Below are 18,321 nucleotides of genomic sequence, written 5' to 3'. Positions count from 1 at the left end.
GGCCGCTCGAGTCACGTGACTACGCCAGTGGCGCCACAGGACATCGGGGCGCTTCTGCTGACATGGCCGCAATGCTTTCGCATTCATACACGTAGAAATAACTGAATGCCCTTTGAATTTCTTTTTCTTGTATGTGTTCCCGGACATATCCAACTTTACACATATTTACCTTCAGTGGGTTCCTGAACTCCACTAGAGAAAAGAATTTGGAGGACGCTTAAGCTTCGCGTTTAAGAGTGGAACGCAGGAGCATTCAAAGATCCCTGACTGCTTCTCACGCTTCTCGGCAACTGCAGCTTATGCAACCATGATGTTTACCGGGAAACGCTGGCAGCCAACGCTGTGCACGAAGGCGAAGGAAGCAAGGAAGGAAACAGTGGAGAAGGAAAGGCAGGGAGGTTAATCCATCTAGCTTAACCGGTTTGCTACCCTACACATGGGAGTGGAATGGGGGAGAGCTTTCTGGTAGAAGCGCGGCCTCTTGCGTGGGCCGAGATGCGGCGTAGGCCCGCACCATCTGGAAGTGTTGCAAGAAACCGGGTGCGCCGCTTCGTCGCTTCCGAGATTTGCGCCGCTGGAGCGCGTAAATCTCGGACGCTGCGGCTGGTCTATGGATGGTAAAAACGCTGGAAAATGGTTGTGTTTTAGTTTCTGTGTAACAGAAGTATGTTTTTACGTACATTCAAATTACAATCCGAGGCTATACTGTCTGTAGGTTGTGTGTAAGTAGTGCTTTACGATTTTTCTGACGTATCTTACTTTGCGAAATTCTATTAGTTATGTCACTACTTCGCGCTACACGGAGGGCCTGCGTAATTGAGTGTGCGTAGATCGGAATGATGTTTGCCAAATCGAAGGTCGACACAAGACACGGGATGGCGGCGCCGGATTTACTGCGACACCGGGCCGTTAACGCTATCGCGTTAGCATGTGTTAAGTCTGACTGACTGTTTTTTTTTTGTGATACATTTGTGCGACATTCTATTGGAAACTTAGTGCTAATATTTTACTTTGCGAAACCACCAAGAGTAGCCGTTGCTACCTAAAGGTACCAAACTCTCAATATATTGTGTTAAGGATTTAAGGAATTGCAATCAATCTGCACTCCTATGTACAGTGATCAATTGCAGAGGTCGAGCGACGGTTCATTGAAATGGCCTGATTCTAGATGGGCGATCGCTGATGCCAAGTGAATATGACAAATGTGATCTTTTTATTACTAATTCGGCAGTTTGTTGTCGTACATTGCACCAGGTCGAGGTTTCAGCAAGGTCTTTCTTCAGTTTCTTTGTTAGCAATGTCAAGCACTTGTGAGAGTAATAGTTGTATATTCGGTGTATGATAAGCACTTGGATAATGGCAGCCAACTAGACAGATCAATAATATAAATTACGAAGAGGAGTGGGTCTAACACAGACCCCGGCAGTAGACCTATATTTGTTGTTATTACTTACCACCGTGGCTCACTTGCTAGGGCGTCTTGCTGCTACGGTTCTATTCCTAGCCGTAGCGGCAACATTTCAATGGTGCCAAAATGCAATACTCTCGCGTGCGAGTGTTTAATTTCACGCTAGGAAATGTCAAATAGTCAAAATTAATCGACGGCTCTTCTCCCCTGCGTTTCGATCACCAACAGTGCTTTTTCGGGTAGTAAAGCCAACTGTTCTTTTTTCATTATTATGTCTTATTGTGACTTTTGAGCAGGGGTGACAAATGCTAACGACGTGATTTCTATCAGCCAGTGTTGATGTGTAGTGGCTGCACGTCTACCGATAACCTACACGTGCGCTACTGCGACACGCCCCTTTGATAAGAGCTTATATACCGCGGCGCCGAGCGTAGCCGGCGCACTTCTTCCCAGCTTATCACAGTCGGCGGCCCAGCTGTGCTGGTGCTCGCCAGTCACCTTGTCAATGGAATAAAGCAATTCCCTTTGCGTACTGTCCCTGCAACCGCCTGGTTCCTGCCTCCCTGGCAAGAACACCACATGATGCTAAGTGAAAACAGCCCCCTTCGCCCAATCATGGATACGCACACAAAATAGAGAACGGCGCTAAGCGCTGGTCGATCTGTGTCCGTGTTTGGTGCGTGCCTGTGTTGTTGTTTATAGGGACACAAAGTAAGATATCGAACTGAGTTAGATCAATAGGTTATTCGTTTAGAAGTCCATCGTCACTTTCTTTGTGTCTATATACGTATTTTCTGCGTAGAAAATTGCCACCCAAGGTCCCGCTGCTGCTCCTATAGGTTTTAACCTTCAGCGCCAAAACGGATGAGTTAACGTAATCTCCGCGTGACCTCTGCCTCTGTCACTCTCTATGAATCAGCCAGCTGTGCTGACGTCACATGAGAGCTACCATATACATAGCTCAAAATAGGTGGCGTCACTCTAATTCTTTCTATTTCCGTCATCTTGTGGCTCACGATAGCTCCGTTTCCCGCTACGAAAGAATAATTCCTTATTGTAGAACCCTATTCTGTAAATCTAGCTCGACTTAATATTTTCCTCTCGTGTCCCGTTAACTTCCGTTAGCCGACTGTTTTGACTAAGGAATAACTGTAGAACTCGTTCACGCCAATGCGCTGTGCTGATACGTTCAAGTGTCCTCTTCTGTGAACGCGTATACACGTCTCTGTACGCTACTTCTTTTTGTCACTTTGTCCAGTGGTAGCAATTAAAACAAGAAAACGCAACTCCGGGCCAGTTGAACTTTCCGCGTTCTCGCTGTGTTTCCGTTTCGCCTTAGTCTGCGGCGCATCCCAACATGCGTGCGCTTTGGGGAAGTCAATATACCGTATTTTCCAGGATGTCTGACGTGCAGTGCGTTCCCTCAGCAATGCGGTGAGACTACATTTTTTTTTACTTTCTCGTTATATTTGCGGTGAATAATTAACCAGTGCGTGTGGTTCGAGCCAGTGATTCAATTGTAAATGAAAGAGAAACCCAACCTAGCGCAGTAAATATGAACCTAATTACTCTGTATATATGAGGATTCATTAGAATGTGCAAAATTATCATTCTACGGCCTCGAATTTCTCGCAATGGCGTCTCCAGCAGCCTGCAGTTAAAATTTTATAGTTTGGACAAATATATCGGCAGGCCATCAGAATTTGTGACTAAAGGGGACATAACAAGTTTTTGCCCTCGGGGACTGAAATCTAGTTGCCTCTGGATCGTCACAGAAAGTGAGCAGTCATAAAAATCTATATAAAATTTTGATCTTGTCAATGGGTTCGTGGCAGCAAAGAGGTTGACAACCACTGCTAGGAATTGTCTATTAAGGTTTAAAATACCCCCACCAAGGGTGTGTAGCAAGACGCCAAGTGTACTTACCACAGCGACAGCTGGGACGGCCTCAATCTTCTAGTCGTTTCAATCTCAGCCGTGGCCACCGGTGTCCATCGCAGGACTCCCACGCCGCTTTGAGAGAACTTTATTAATAAAAAAGCGCACCGGTGCTCCTTGACAGTAGGAATACCGGACCCACAGATTTCGAATCGAAGATTGCACCCTTAATTCCATCCACTTTTGCATCTGTTGCGGCCAAAAAAAGAACACGGCGCACGGAGAATAATTTACCTGCAGGACTCTTGAGCTCTCAGCAAAGCGACTGGCTGACTGCAAGCTCTGCAGCTTCTCCATAAACAAACTCCACGTTAAAGGAAGTTGAACAAAATTCACGGTAAGACGCGAAAGTTAGTTTAGGAAACAGGAGGAAGAAAACGACGCCTCAAGCCACTTCACCGGCGGAGAGCGCCATCTTCAAAAAAAAAAAAAAAACGAAGACGATTCGGGCTTGTGTCGTGAATGAATTAGGTGTTCGTCTTGAAAAGATACTTTTTGGAGAGCATCTGTTATTGTTTACATCGACCGATAACACGCCTGGCAGCGCAAGACTTACTGGGCGTAATATTGCGTCAGTTATGGTGTCAGCTCTTAAAAAATGCCTATTAACATTATTTACAACTCCTACGAACTTTCTATATACTTTATTGACAGCCTATATACATTTACATTCTGGTAGCATTTGTTCATACACTGTCAAAATACTTCCTTCTTACTTTTGTATAGAGAATATTTTAAATACACCGTTGAAAGATTTCCTTCTTACTTTTGTATCAAGAATATTGTGACGTGGTAGTGATGGTTGAGGACACAGCAAGAAAACTGTGAATGGCGAAACCAACTTTATGGGGCGAACCTCTGCCCAGAAAAACAGGCTACACTCAATGCTCAACGAAAACGGCGAACACAGTCGGCGATCGTCGAAAATCTGATCAGCGGGTCAAGCGCGTCGGCTTTTATAGATGACTCGTCGAATGTTCCAGAGTAATCGCTGGGACCCGCGTGCCTTCCACAAAGTTCTACGCCATTCGCGTCGCGCATGCATGCAATCAGATTACACAAGGTTCGGCGACAACAGACAGCGGATAGAAGCATCGATAACATTCTAGAAACTTTCGATACATGTAGACGCGTCCTGCGCTGAGCGATAACATTTCTTAGACGGCAAAAGTGCTCACCCGCAAAATATAAATGAGTTCACGTGTCAATACTTTAAATACACCACTAAAACACTTTCTTCTTGCTTTTCTATAAAGAACATTTGTTCCTACAATATTAAAAAGCTTCCTCCTCACTTTTCTATAAATATCATTTTAAATACACCGTTAATTAGCATATCTTCTTCTAACTTTTGTCCAAGGAAAAACTTTAATACTCCGTCAAAAGGCTTGTTACATTTGTGTAAAGAATTAAAATATTCTTTTTCTGAAGGACATGTATCCTAAGTACGCCAACAGCTCGTACTGTTTGCCGAAAAGGTATTTAGAATGGGAAGTAACTTGAGAGTTTTTGACAAATTCTTCTAACACACATTATTGCCGATATATGACATACTCAGCAATCAAGCTCTTTGTTTTCAATCACAGTTGCAATACAAGTCGCTGGCCAATCGTTGACGGAGTACTGCTGAAATGTTTAAAGAAATATGTTCGTAAAATGTTAGAACTAATCTCTTTAAAGGTTCTACTGGGCTAAGTCAGCCCGCGGTGACGTCAGAGCACTTCGAGAAAATTCGTTTGCGCTACACCAACTGACCGGTGCGATGATAGCGGAGTACTGTGCAGGCCGCGTCACCAGTCGTAACGCAGCTTTCTCCCATCCTTAAGGCTGGCTAATCAAAGGCCCACTTACGCTCGAGCCACACTGCCAGCTTGCCGCACGCGTGCGGTCGTGCGGTAAACAACGCATTTCGCACACTGGCGCACAAGTTTCGGTATACGATACGCTGGGCTCGCACACGCAGTGTAAACCGAATTATGTGTACCAGTCAGCCAAATCTGCGAATTTTCGACCAAGCACATGCGTGTGGCAAGCGGGTAGTGTGGCGTGCGGCTCGAGCGTAAATCGACCCTTACCAGGCAATGCTATTGCAAGGCCACCAATTAGCTTTGTAACGAGATAATCAGATCTGTGCACTCCGCTATATAAATAGTACACCCTAAGCTGAAACACGTCAGCACAGTAGCGTCGCGGTATCTGTTGAAAAGAAGAAAAAGAGCCGCAACTCAGAGTAACACTGCGCTGGAACGTTGCCGCTCAAACATCCAGAAGGCTCTAAAATACAGCTGCTGATGAGTGAGAGCGAGTGTTGACCTTAGAAAGTGCACAGGTCGAAGACAAAGAAAAGCTGAACTCGCTGCAAGTGTCACCTTTCTGTGAAAAAAAGAATGTAATTATCCTTACTGTATAAAAAAAAACTTTGTTCGCGTCCATAGTCGCACGCTTTCGTGCCTTCCTCCTACCGATGGCTTCTCCGCATTAAAGGAAACTAATAGGACGTTGCATCTAAGCGAAGGCAAAGTAACTATGTCAACTGATCTGCTTTACGGCGATGGTTGCTTGCTGTGAGAAAACCGATCGAAAAGTGATAATTATGCACTCCTAATATTCAGTACTTTCGCTTCATAATACGGTGACAACGTTCTGAGCTCCGATAAGGTTTTGCGGTGGCATTACGGCATTCGTAAAATGGCATTCCGTGGTATCACGAGCCAGGATATCAAAGGCCATACTTTTACCGTGCTTCGGACGCCTGAAATGTGGTAACGTCATAGCCATCACGCTTTGGACACCTATTTAACTATAAAAATCATTATTTTGTGTTGGGCGCAATGAAGCAAATTTTTGTCTTTGAAAGCGGCAAGTGCTAAACGATGTTTTTTGGGCAAAATGGTATAACTATATAATTTATCCTATATGATCCTATTTTTCAATTTTTGTTACACTTAGAGAAAAAGTCGGCTTTCAGAACACAAATTGTGTCCAAAAATAAAATTATACAGCCCCTAACTGCACAATAAAATTAAGCCGGCTGTCTTGTCAAGTTCTTTTTCAACCTCGGCCATAAGGCACATTCTTCCCTCTAACTGCAGTCCTCCAGAAGGGAATGCGCACTCAAAGGCCTGCCTCACCTGTCACAGAGAGGTGATGAACATGTTTGTGTCCTTCAACCATCGCAAGGTAGGGGAGTGTGCATGGTTCGACGTAAAGAGGGGCTTTAGTTCAGCGGTGGTCAAGGCGAATCAGGTGGATAGAAGGAATTCACATGCCTCTCTCGCGCATGCGCACAAATTTGACAGTGGTCTGAGTCGAGGCAGAGAAGGAGACCATCGCCATCGATATCCGTTCCTTTGTGACGACGCCGGCGTGGCACGCTGGAAGCGATGTAGGTGTTTCGTCGTGTATTGTAGCAGCGATCAAGCTATTTTTGCTGCAATTTATGCTTATGCTGTGTTGTGGCTGACTCATCGATACAAGCCAAACAGCACCATGCTTGCGAAGCCCACGGCGTTTTCTTCGTTCCGTCATGTCAACGTACCTGCAACTTCTCTGCCAGCTGCGACGCAGTGTCGTGTGAAGTGATAGTGATTTATTATTGGCATTGTCCTTGTTCTAAACTGCATAAATAGCGAACCGCTGTTTCTCAAGACAGCACTGCGCCGATGTTTCGTCTGTCTCCGATATATAATAAAAGGCATGTTCTTTTCTATCGTTTCTCATAAACATATATTTTGATATTATTGTGATTTAAGTTTCCTATGCCGCTGTTTGGCAGGTTATTATAGCGCGAGCTGCAATGACATGAAATGTTTTAAGAACGATTTTCTTACATACTTGAACTACGCCGCGTCGTGCAGTTCGCTTGAAGTTGCTATAAACACGAAGCGTACAAACACTACGTTTTCACAGCGGTCGCGATGACTTAATGTGAGGTAAATAATGTCTGATCATGAACTCATTATTCGCTCTGTCCTACTCAGACTGTACAGGATAAGAGGTAGTGAAATATCTAGCATATAGTTTCACGCCTGCGAGCTTAAATCATTACGGCTTCTTTTCTTTGCCTTACTTGTTTAAAGCACACATCTGCTTATCGGACGGTAATGCACGGCTAACTGCTACTCAATTCCGTTTTCTTTCAGGATACAACGTCATGAATCGCACAGCAACAAGCTCACAAAAAAGAAACGTATCCATTACAGCTAAGGTGCAACTGCAGCTAACGCCCAGAATACTGAAGCAGCTTCGCAGAACTACAGTCTCATTTCTGCTGTTCCCAAATTTGTATGATAGAATGTAACAAATGAGGCAAACTTCGCAACGTTTTCAATTTGTCACACCTTTATTTACAGTAGCTCCTTTCGCACCATGTGGCTTCAGCTGCACAGCGCGTCAAGAGCTTATAATTTATCAATGCTCCAGTAAGATTACACAAACATGCCTAAGGCGCCCGACGTTAATGGGACCAAAAAAATGAATAGTTGCAGCACTGAGCATTGTAGGGTGGTATACTGGGTGATTTAAAGCTGTAAATGTGCAGGTTAGTGTACATTTATAAGCACCGGTGAACATGTTTTTTATTCAGACACTGTGACCGATTGTGGTCAATGTTTCTAGGACGTCTAACGGGAAAGTTGGTAGGAGGTTTTAAATAAATTATGAAGTCATAATGAGGCCTAACAGACTGTTTCTAGAATGCTGGTAGGGTGTTGACAAAGTCTACAAACATGCGTCTATTCAAGGTAGGTGGCCAACTGTTTGTACAATGTTACTAGGGTGTCTGAAGAAAGCGCTAGTAAATTGTTAATAGGATGTTTACAGATAATCTGCGAACATGCTTCAATTGAATGAGTGTTTATAGGAGGTCTAAAGAAAAGTGTTTCTAGACCATTAGTACGAACTTGACAGACATCCTACGAAGATACTTCAATTTTATGAATGTTAATAGGAAGTCTAAAGAAAAGTGTTTCTAGACAGTAGGAAGTTACCAGACAGCTTATGAACATGATTCAAAATCATGTTCGTCGCCAACTGTTTCTAATGTGTTACTATGGAGTTGTTAGAAAGCCTAAAGAACGTTGGAACGATTTATATTAACAGTTGGTAGGTTCTAGCAGCAATAGGCTAAAGACGGCCTAAAATGTTGGTAGAAATTTTTATAAGGGAGTGCTCAGATTTATGGGCGTAACGAAAAATTGTGGGGCCTTATATGCCAAAACCACGTTCTCATTGTGAGGCACGCCTCAGTGGGGGACTAGGGAAATTTGGACCACCTGTGGTTCTTTAACCCAAATCTAAGAACACGAGTGTTTTCGCCCCCATCGAAATGCGACCGCCGTGGCCGGGATTAGACCCCGCGACCTCGTGCTTAGCAGCCCAACACCATAGCTACTAAGCAACCATGGTGGGCTTATGGATGTAACTGCAACAATTCATATCTTGCGATGTCCAGTAGCCACAGTCGTAAAACGTCGCCTAAAAACACCGTATCGTTGGAACCACTTGTGCTGTAACGTCATCGTCGCAGTCTGTAATGGATTGCAGCCGGTTTCTATGAATTCGTCATCCAAAATGAAGCGTTTGGAACCCGGGACGAAGGTTCCCCTGAAACTGCGCAATAGGTCCAACCAAGTAGATCGATAGCAGATGCGTGGTACCGAGATCGTGGAGGAAAGACCGCGGCAACGCCTTTTCGTGCGAAGGTGCCTAACTCTGGTACGTGACCATCATGGACCGTGAGCATCATGGACCGAGAGTGCCTCGTGGCCAGTTCAAAGCACGCGCAGCGACACAGGGTGATAATGTACTCCACTATCAAAGCAGGCCACTTACGCTGAGTGAACTCAACGCTACTATGGCAATCACAAAAGCAAATGCTCGCTCACGTCGACACGGCCACACCCGCTTCAGTCATTCCTTCTGCTTCGCTTTTTCTTTCTTCTTTAGCACCACGGCCTTGGGCTGAACTTGAACTCGTAAACCCTGATGTCACGTTTCCAGGTGTGCCGAGCTACAAGATAGTGAACGCGGAGAAAGAAGAAACAACAATAAACACACAAATATACACGGTAATAACTCGTGGATGTGCACGGAGTCACAACGAGCAGTTGCCTACTGGTTAGCCGACAAAGGATTTGTGCGCTGCAAACTCGAGTGGTCGGATCACAGCTACAGCCAGGAAAGTGAAAGCGTCACTCACGCCTGCGTTGTGCGCGCGTGCTCCTTTATAGAACAATCTAGTGTCTGCAATAACGAGCACTTCTAAATGCGTTTATATTTCACTGGTCGGACGACGGGTAGGACGTTGAAGGTGTAGCGGTATATTGAGGCGTGCTGATATGAAAAGCGTGAGAGAGCCCATCGTGATAACCAGCGCGCAGCGTGCTCTTGCAAGGGTTGACATCAAGCGGTGTAAACTGCGTGGGTGGCCCCATCCTGGTACGTTTGCACAATATGCGTCGTCCTCGCATGAGCCGCGATTCGTGACAGTGTGCATGTGCGCGCGCGCGCGCGTGCGTGTTTCTGTGCGTGTGTTTACAGATTAGGCTCATCATCATCATCATCATCATCATCAGCCTGGTTACGCCCACTGCAGGGCAAAGGCCTCTCCCATACTTCTCCAACTGCCCCGGTCATGTACTAATTGTGGCCATGTTGACCCTCCAAACTTCCTAATCTCATCTGCCCACCTAACTTTCTGTCGCCCCCTGCTACGCTTCCCTTCCCTCGGAATCCAGTCCGTAACCCTTAATGACCATCGGTTATCTTCCCTCCTCATTACATGTCCTGCCCACGCCCATTTCTTTTTCTTGATTTCAACTAAGATGTCATTAACGCGCGTTTGTTCCCTCACCCAATCTGCTCTTTTCTTATCCCTTAATGTTACACCTATCATTCTTCTTTCCATAGCTCGTTGCGTCGCCCTCAATTTAAGTAGAACCCTTTTCGTAAGCCTCCAGGTTTCTGCCCCGTACGTGACTACTGGTAAGACACAGCTGTTATAAACTTTTCTCTTGAGGGATAATGGCAACCTGCTGTTCATGATCTCAGAATGCCTGCCAAACGCACCCCAGCCCATTCTTATTCTTCTGATTATTTCACTCTCATGATCCGGATCAGCAGTCACTACCTGTCCTAAGTAGATGTATTCCCTTACCACTTCCAGTGCTTCGCTACCTATCGTAAACTGCTGTTCCCTTCCGAGACTGTTAAACATTACTTTAGTTTTTTGCAGATTAATTTTTAGTCCCACCCTTCTGCTCTGCCTCTCCAGGTCAGTGAGCATGCATTGCAGTTGGTCCCCTGAGTTACTAAGCAAGGCAATATCATCAGCGAAGCGCAAGTTACTAAGGTATTCTCCATTTACTCTTATCCCCAATTCTTCCCAATCCAGGTCTCTGAATACCTCCTGTAAACATGCTGTGAATAGCATTGGAGAGATCGTATCTCCCTGCCTGACGCCTTTCTTTATAGGGATTTTGTTGCTTTCTTTATGGAGGACTACAGTGGCTGTGGAGCCACTATAGATATCTTTCAGTATTTTTACGTACGGCTCGTCTACACCCTGATTCCGCAGTGCCTCCATGACTGCTGATGTTTCGACTGAATCAAACGCTTTCTCATAATCATTGAAAGCTATATATAATGGTTGGTTATATTCCGCACATTTCTCTATCACCTGATTGATAGTGTGAATATGATCTATTGTTGAGTAGCCTTTACGGAATCCTGCCTGGTCCTTTGGTTGACGGAAGTCTAAGGTGTTCCTGATTCTATTTGCAATTACCTTAGTAAATACTTTGTATGCAACGGACAGTAAGCTGATCGGTCTATAATTTTTCAAGTCTTTGGCGTCCCCTTTCTTATGGATTAGGATTATGTTAGCGTTTTTCCAGGATTCCGGTACGCTCGAGGTCATGAGGCATTGTGTATACAGGGTGGCCAGTTTTTCTAGAACAATCTGCCCACCGTCCTTCAACAAATCTGCTGTTACCTGATCCTCCCCAGCTGCCTTCCCCCTTTGCATAGCTCCCAAGGCTTTCCTTACTTCTTCCGGCGTTACTTGTGGGATTTCGAATTCATCTAGACTATTCTCTCTTCCATTATCATCGTGGGTTCCACTCGTACTGTATGAATCTCTATAGAACTCTTCAGCCACTTGAACTATCTCATCCATATTAGTAATGATATTGCCGGCTTTGTCTCTTAACGCATACATCTGATTCTTGCCAATTCCTAGTTTCTTCTTCTCTGCTTTTAGGCTTCCTCCGTTCCTGAGAGCTTGTTCAATTCTATCCATATTATACTTCCTTATGTCAGCTGTCTTACGCTTGTTGATTAACTTCGAAAGTTCTGCCAGTTCTATTCTAGCTGTAGGGTTAGAGGCTTTCATACATTGGCGTTTCTTGATCAGATCTTTCGTCACCTGCGATAGCTTACTGGTATCCTGTCTAACAGAGTTACCGCCGACTTCTATTGCACACTCCTTAATGATGCCCACAAGATTGTCGTTCATTGCTTCAACACTAAGGTCCTCTTCCTGAGTCAAAACCGAATACCTGTTCTGTAGCTTGATCTGGAATTCCTCTATTTTCCCTCTTACCGCTAACTCATTGATCGGCTGTTTGATCATTGATCGGCATTGATCATTGATCGATGTACCAGTTTCTTCCGTTCCCTCTTCAAGTCTAGGCTAATTCGAGTTCTTCCCATCCTGTGGTCACTGCAGCGCACCTTACCGAACACGTCCACATCTTGTATGATGCCAGGGTTAGCCAGTGTATGAGGTCCATTTCATTTCTAGTCTCGCCGTTCGGGCTCCTCCACGTCCACTTTCGGCTATCCCGCTTGCGGAAGAAGGTATTCATTATCCGCATATTATTCTGTTCCGCAAACTCTACTAATAACTCTCCCCTGCTATTCCTAGTGCCTATGCCGTATTCCCCCACTGCCTTGTCTCCAGCCTGCTTCTTGCCTACCTTGGCATTGAAATCGCCCATCAGTATAGTGTATTTTGTTTTCACTCTACCCATCGCCGATTCCACGTCTCCATAGAAGCTTTCGACTTCCTGGTCATCATGACTGGATGTAGGAGCGTATACCTGTACAACCTTCATTTTGTACCTCTTATTAAGTTTCAGAACAAGACATGCCACCCTCTCGTTAATGCTATAGAGTTCCTGTATGTTACCAGCTATATTCTTATTAATCAGGAATCCGACTCCTAGTTCTCGTCTCTCCGCTAAGCCCCGGTAGCACAGGACGTGCCCGCTTCTGAGCACTGTATATGCTTCTTTTGGCCTCCTAACTTCACTGAGCCCTATTATATCCCATTTACTGCCCTCTAATTCCTCCAATAGCACTGCTAGACTCGCCTCACTAGATAACGTTCTAGCGTTAAACGTTGCCAGGTTCATATTCCAATGGCGGCCTGTCCGGAGCCAGGGATTCTTAGCACCCTCTGCAGCGTCGCAGGTCTGACCGCCGCCGTGGTCAGTTGCTTCGCAGCTGCTGGGGACTGAGGGCCGGGGTTTGATTGTTGTGTTCATATAGGAGGTTTTGGCCAAGTACTGCACCAAGGTGGCCAATCCTGCTCTGGTGAGGGAGTGCGTTACCGGTTCTGGTCACCGGGATCAGGCCACACTCCAGGCCTGTTTATGCAATTTTTATCAACACGCGGATTTTTTTTTTAATCCGGTGGAAAATTGCGCGGCCCCGGGATTCGAACCACGGACCTCTTGCACGCGAGGCGGGTGTTCTACCTCTACGCCACCGCTGCACCGTTACAGTTAAGCTGTTTACACGTATGTGTCGTCATGCTCCAGTGACGCCCAATAACTTTAAGTAATGTTTTACATTACTGTGGGGGAAGAAGGCAAATTGGCAGTACAATAAAACAGCCTTTAACCCACTCTGTATTGCACTGCATAGTATTCGGTATTTCATTGCTGGTGGTGGGTGCTATTGCATGACCATCATAAATAGTGTTACCAAGTACTGCCCGAGATGAAGCTGAGGAAAGTACAAAATAGGACGACACTCAGCGATGTCGGGTGGACTGGCTTCCCTCTTGTGTGATTTGTATGCCGGTGGACGCGTTTTAAACACCCTGTAAATATATTTTAAGCCTCTCTTCTCCCCGTAACGTTTGGCAGAGGTTGTGGGCTCTTACAGACGCATGATGGATTTACACAGCGGACGCTCCTTGGCTGCATCGGCAATGCCAGCTCAAGGCGAGTATGCTTCGGGCACGCCGCCACCCACGCCCACCATTGTCCAGGCACAACCGCGCGACCCTAGCACGTATTCCGGAACGGATAACAGCAACGTTGAAGATTTGCTTCAACTTTAGCAACGGATGAGCGCAACGGGTGCGTGCGAGCGCCAGGCCGTCATGCTCGCTAACCTGACCTTTTGCCTCGTGGGAATGGCACGCGTCTGGTTTGAGACTCCCGCGGAGGAACTCATCAGCTGGGGCTTGGGCAAACAAAAGCTCACTGATTTGTTTGACGATCCTCTTGGCCGCCACCGTGCGGCGGAGAAAGACCTTGCGTGCCGAGTTCAGACTTGCGCTGAGCTTTATATGACATATATTCAGGACGTGCTTGCGTTTTGTCGCAAGGTTGGCGAGAAGATGCCGGAAGTGGAAAAAGTCGCACATATCCTCAAAGGAATCTTGAATGACGCGTTTACACGGCTTGTCTTCAAGAACTCTTCGACAGCGCAAGCCATCCTTGCTGAATGTCCTCTGCCCTCAAGTGCTAACTTCGGGCATATCTATTGCAACCATGGCTCCGGCTTCCGACTACTATGTTTCTGCCTTAACTGATGATACTGCGTGGCCTGCCGCTGCTGATTCGGGCCCTACAAGCTGAGTATTAAAACCTTTCAGGACAATGATTGCTCCTGACCTTCAAGCACACCATGCGGACGCACTTCATTGTCTTCTCGCCTATGGTCCTTCTTTGGACACCGTCACGGCGAGTTGGCCTTTGCGGAAAGCTGATTTCGCCTTACTCTGGCCCGTGCCGTGTCTTGCGCCAAGTGGCCGACGTCATATATGAAATCACGCCTATCGATTCTACCGTGTCTCGACCTTACACCGATGTCGCCCATGTCACCCGCCCCAAGCGCTACCACTTGACGATATAGCAAACACTGGGACGGCGCCTTGGCCGCGGGGGGTCATGTTACCGAGCGCTAGCCAAAGACGAAGTTGAGGACAGTACAGAAGGCGAGGACGCTCGCTGATGTCGCATGGACTGGCTTCCTTCTTGTATGCCTTGTTTGCCTGTGGACGCGTTGTAAGTACCTTGCAAATATGTTTTAAATGTATCTTCTCCCCGTAACGATATTGTTGGGGATCTGATTCCTCTTGAAAAAGTAAACATTTTCAATCATGTCGTTATTAGTATAGGGCAAGACAGATGTTACTTCTCCACGGTGCTGTCCTATCGTTCGCATTTGGTGAGTATTTTTCCACACGGCTGAATTATTGAGCCTGTCCCTCTTCGGCTACTTTCATTTTTTATCATCTTCGATTATCTAGACATATTTCACGAAGACCTTGTTACAGTTGTTTGACACTGACTTCGAGCTTCCCTGACTTTTGTGCATTTCTGGTTGTTGACATGCATGGTTTCAACACGTGCAAGCTACACCTGAGCCAGGAGATAAGGTATCATCGAAGGTTTTGCGTTAAAGCTAAAGAAGCTTCACAGCACTATTTTTTTATACTGTAGCGACCTTTTGAGACAATGGTAAATTAAATAATGCTATTTATTAAGTGCGAACATGTGCGCACAACTCGAAGTCACTGTGCCAGCGTATTTCACGTCAGTAGCGTTCTTCATTGAAGTCAAACTGATGATTCCTTATTTCATGGTGTCCGGCTATCCCCGAGCCTCTTTTGCACCTTCTTCGTGCTCCCAGCGCGGTGGCTTCGGGTGCGTGCCTTGCTGGCAGGTGCACCTGGCTGCTCGTTCCGTGACGAACTCTGGCTGTTGCTGAAATGCGCCATGGTAACACACGCATGGTGTATAAAAGGAAGGGCGAAGGACGCGCTACTTGAGCGCGACGAACTTCCACAGCTTTTACAGCGCAACTGTTAGACTCTCGGTGGTCAGCATTTTTTCGTATTCGTCAGTGAGCAAAAACTACCATCATCAGCAAAGGCTCATACCTCCCTATGAAAGCGAAGATGCAACGGCTCATCGCGCTCGGGTCGCAGAGGCTACATGGCACTAACCAGAGTAAACCGAACAGTGCATACATTCATTGTAATCGCGCGCACAATGTACAGAACAGCCTACGTATCAACTAAGAACAAGTTCAAAACAAGCATCTATTATCATGAGTAATGGGTCACCCAATCATAAGCAAGTAAAATAGCAATAGCTCATACCCCCGTAAGCCAGAGGCTACAAGCGCTCAGCAAAGTGAACAGTGCATACATTCATTGGAATGATCCGTACAGCACACGAAACAGCATACGTTTTAATAGATAACAAGCTCAAAACAAGCATCCGAATAATAAATTAAGCATTCCGTACCCACTTCAGCAGTCGTAGTTTTTGCGACAGTTCCTCTGGGCATCCACTGTTGCAGGGCCGGGATGTCGAGTAATTTTTTTTTATATGTCTCGTTTCTTACTTTCTTTTCTTCTTTCTTTTACTGACACATTTACGCGCAATTAACGGCAGTGCAGATGTAACTCAGCAGTGGAATAACACGGGCACATATACGTCGCGCCCGGTGCAATTAGAGAGACTAATACATAGACGATACCCTCCAAATTGAAAGCTTCTATTTGTAAAGTTTTCAAGTCTAGCACGCTCGTAGGACCCCGTAAATGAATGTGAACGAGTCCAGTTCTTCACGATGAGACCTCGTACGCTCTCGGTCTTTTTTCCTATCTTAGTCGTAACCTTCCCGTCGCAGCTAATGTTTGTTCAGCTGTCTCGCTTATTCTGGAGAGAGGTGCACGCGCTATGAATGTACGCGACGGTGTGGAGAGAGCAGGGAAAATGTAGATTGCGTCAAGGTTGTTAAAAAAAAAAAAACTGTGATTCATCCAGTGCCAGTTCCGGGTGCCGCCATGCCAAGAGAGCACGTTCGCGCGCCGCCTCTGTGAATGCAAACACGGCGCATACGCTGTGTTATGCCGAAACGGGCGTGAAATTTACATACACGTGTTGAATATGGCGACAGCTGGACGGAATATTGCCTGGCCGGGACTGTGAGGAAAGAAGCAGTTCACACGGACCATAGTCAAACCACAATCACGCTTCGAGCTCAGTACGGATCCCTTCCTCTCAAATCTTTGTGAACGGAGTATCCTGACGGATCTCAAAGCGTCATTTTGTTTTGACTATGGCCAGTGGCTTGCTTTTCTTTGCTACCGCATACTGAGGCTGCCAAAACGAAAAGGGGGGAGAGGGGTTACACACACACACACACACAAACACACACACACACACACACACACACACATATATATATATATATATATATATATATATATATATATATATATATATATATATATATATATATATATATATATTGTTACGTAGGAAGACGCAGACGAAAAGCTATGTACAAGTGTATTTACAAGAGAATACGCTGCGCTTGGCCAAGAGGCAACAGCCCGCGCTAGCTTCTCATCGTCGTCGTCGTCTTCGCACTGCTCGCCTTTTCGTGATCGCACATATTGTTCCGTAGCACTACCCCCGGCTGCAAAAGCGCCATCCCGGAGCGACTAAAGATCGGACTCGGAAGCAGTGTAGTAGGCCTTGAGCCTGACATGCACGACATCACTTGATGCCAGAAGAGAGGACGAGGTTGAACCCACAGGAGCGATTTCGTAAGTCACAGGCGTCACCTGGCGCAGCACGCGGTAGGGCCCTGTGTATCGCGAAAGGAGCCTCTCTGAAAGTCCGACGTGACGGGAGGGCGACCACAGGAGCACGAGCGCACCAGGCGAAAACTGTACGTCACGATGGCGGGCGTTGTAATGACACTGCTGAGTGGCTTGTGAGGCCGTCAGTCGAGCACGGGCAAGCTGGCGTGCATGGTCGGCGAGGGCGATGGCGTCGCGTGCATACTCGCTTGTTGAGATCGCAGCAGGAGGAAGTGCCGTGTCTAGGGGCAAGGTAGGTTCGCGACCGTACAGTAGATAAAATGGAGAAAATCCGGCGGTGTCGTGCCGAAAAAAATTATACGCAAATGTTACGTAAGGAAGGGCAATGTCCCAGTCGTGGTGGTCTTTCGAAACGTACTTGGACAGCATATCGGTAATAGTACGGTTTAACCGCTCTGTCAGGCCATTGGTTTGAGGATGGTATGAGGTAGTCAGTTTGTGTTGAATGGAGCAGGAACGCACAATGTCAGCGATAACTTTCGAGAGGAAGTTTCGACCACGGTCAGTAAGCAGCTGTCGCGGGGCGCCATGAAGCAAGATAATGTCACGCAAGAGAAAGTCCGCGACGTCAGTGGCGCAACTGGTAGGGAGAGCCCGAGTGATAGCGTATCGGGTGGCGTAATCAGTCGCGACGGCTACGCATTTGTTCCCAGAGGATGACGTGGGAAAGGGACCGAGCAGGTCAAATCCAACACGAAAGAACGGCTCTGCAGGGACGGTGATCGGCTGGAGATGACCGGCAGGTAGCACCTGAGGTGTTTTCCGACGCTGGCAGGGATCACAGGCAGCAACATAGCGTCGAACGGAGCGAGCGAGACCAGGCCAATAGAAGCGGCGGCGGACACGGTCGTACGTGCGGGTTACCCCAAGATGTCCTGCAGTGGGTGTGTCATGCATCTCAAAGAGCACAGTCTGTCGTAGCTGTTTTGGCACGACAAGAAGAAGATCAGAGCCGTCAGGGAGGAAGTTCCTTCGATACAGAATGCTGCCCTGGAGGACATATCGGCGAACGGATGCGTCGGTAGGTGTTGAGCGCAGACGCTCGAAAAGTGCT

The sequence above is a fragment of the Dermacentor andersoni genome, chromosome 6 (assembly GCF_023375885.2).
Source record: "Dermacentor andersoni chromosome 6, qqDerAnde1_hic_scaffold, whole genome shotgun sequence".
NCBI lineage: Eukaryota > Metazoa > Arthropoda > Arachnida > Ixodida > Ixodidae > Dermacentor > Dermacentor andersoni.
The sequence above is the reverse complement of the archived record's forward strand: the minus strand, read 5'-3'. Positions refer to the sequence as shown.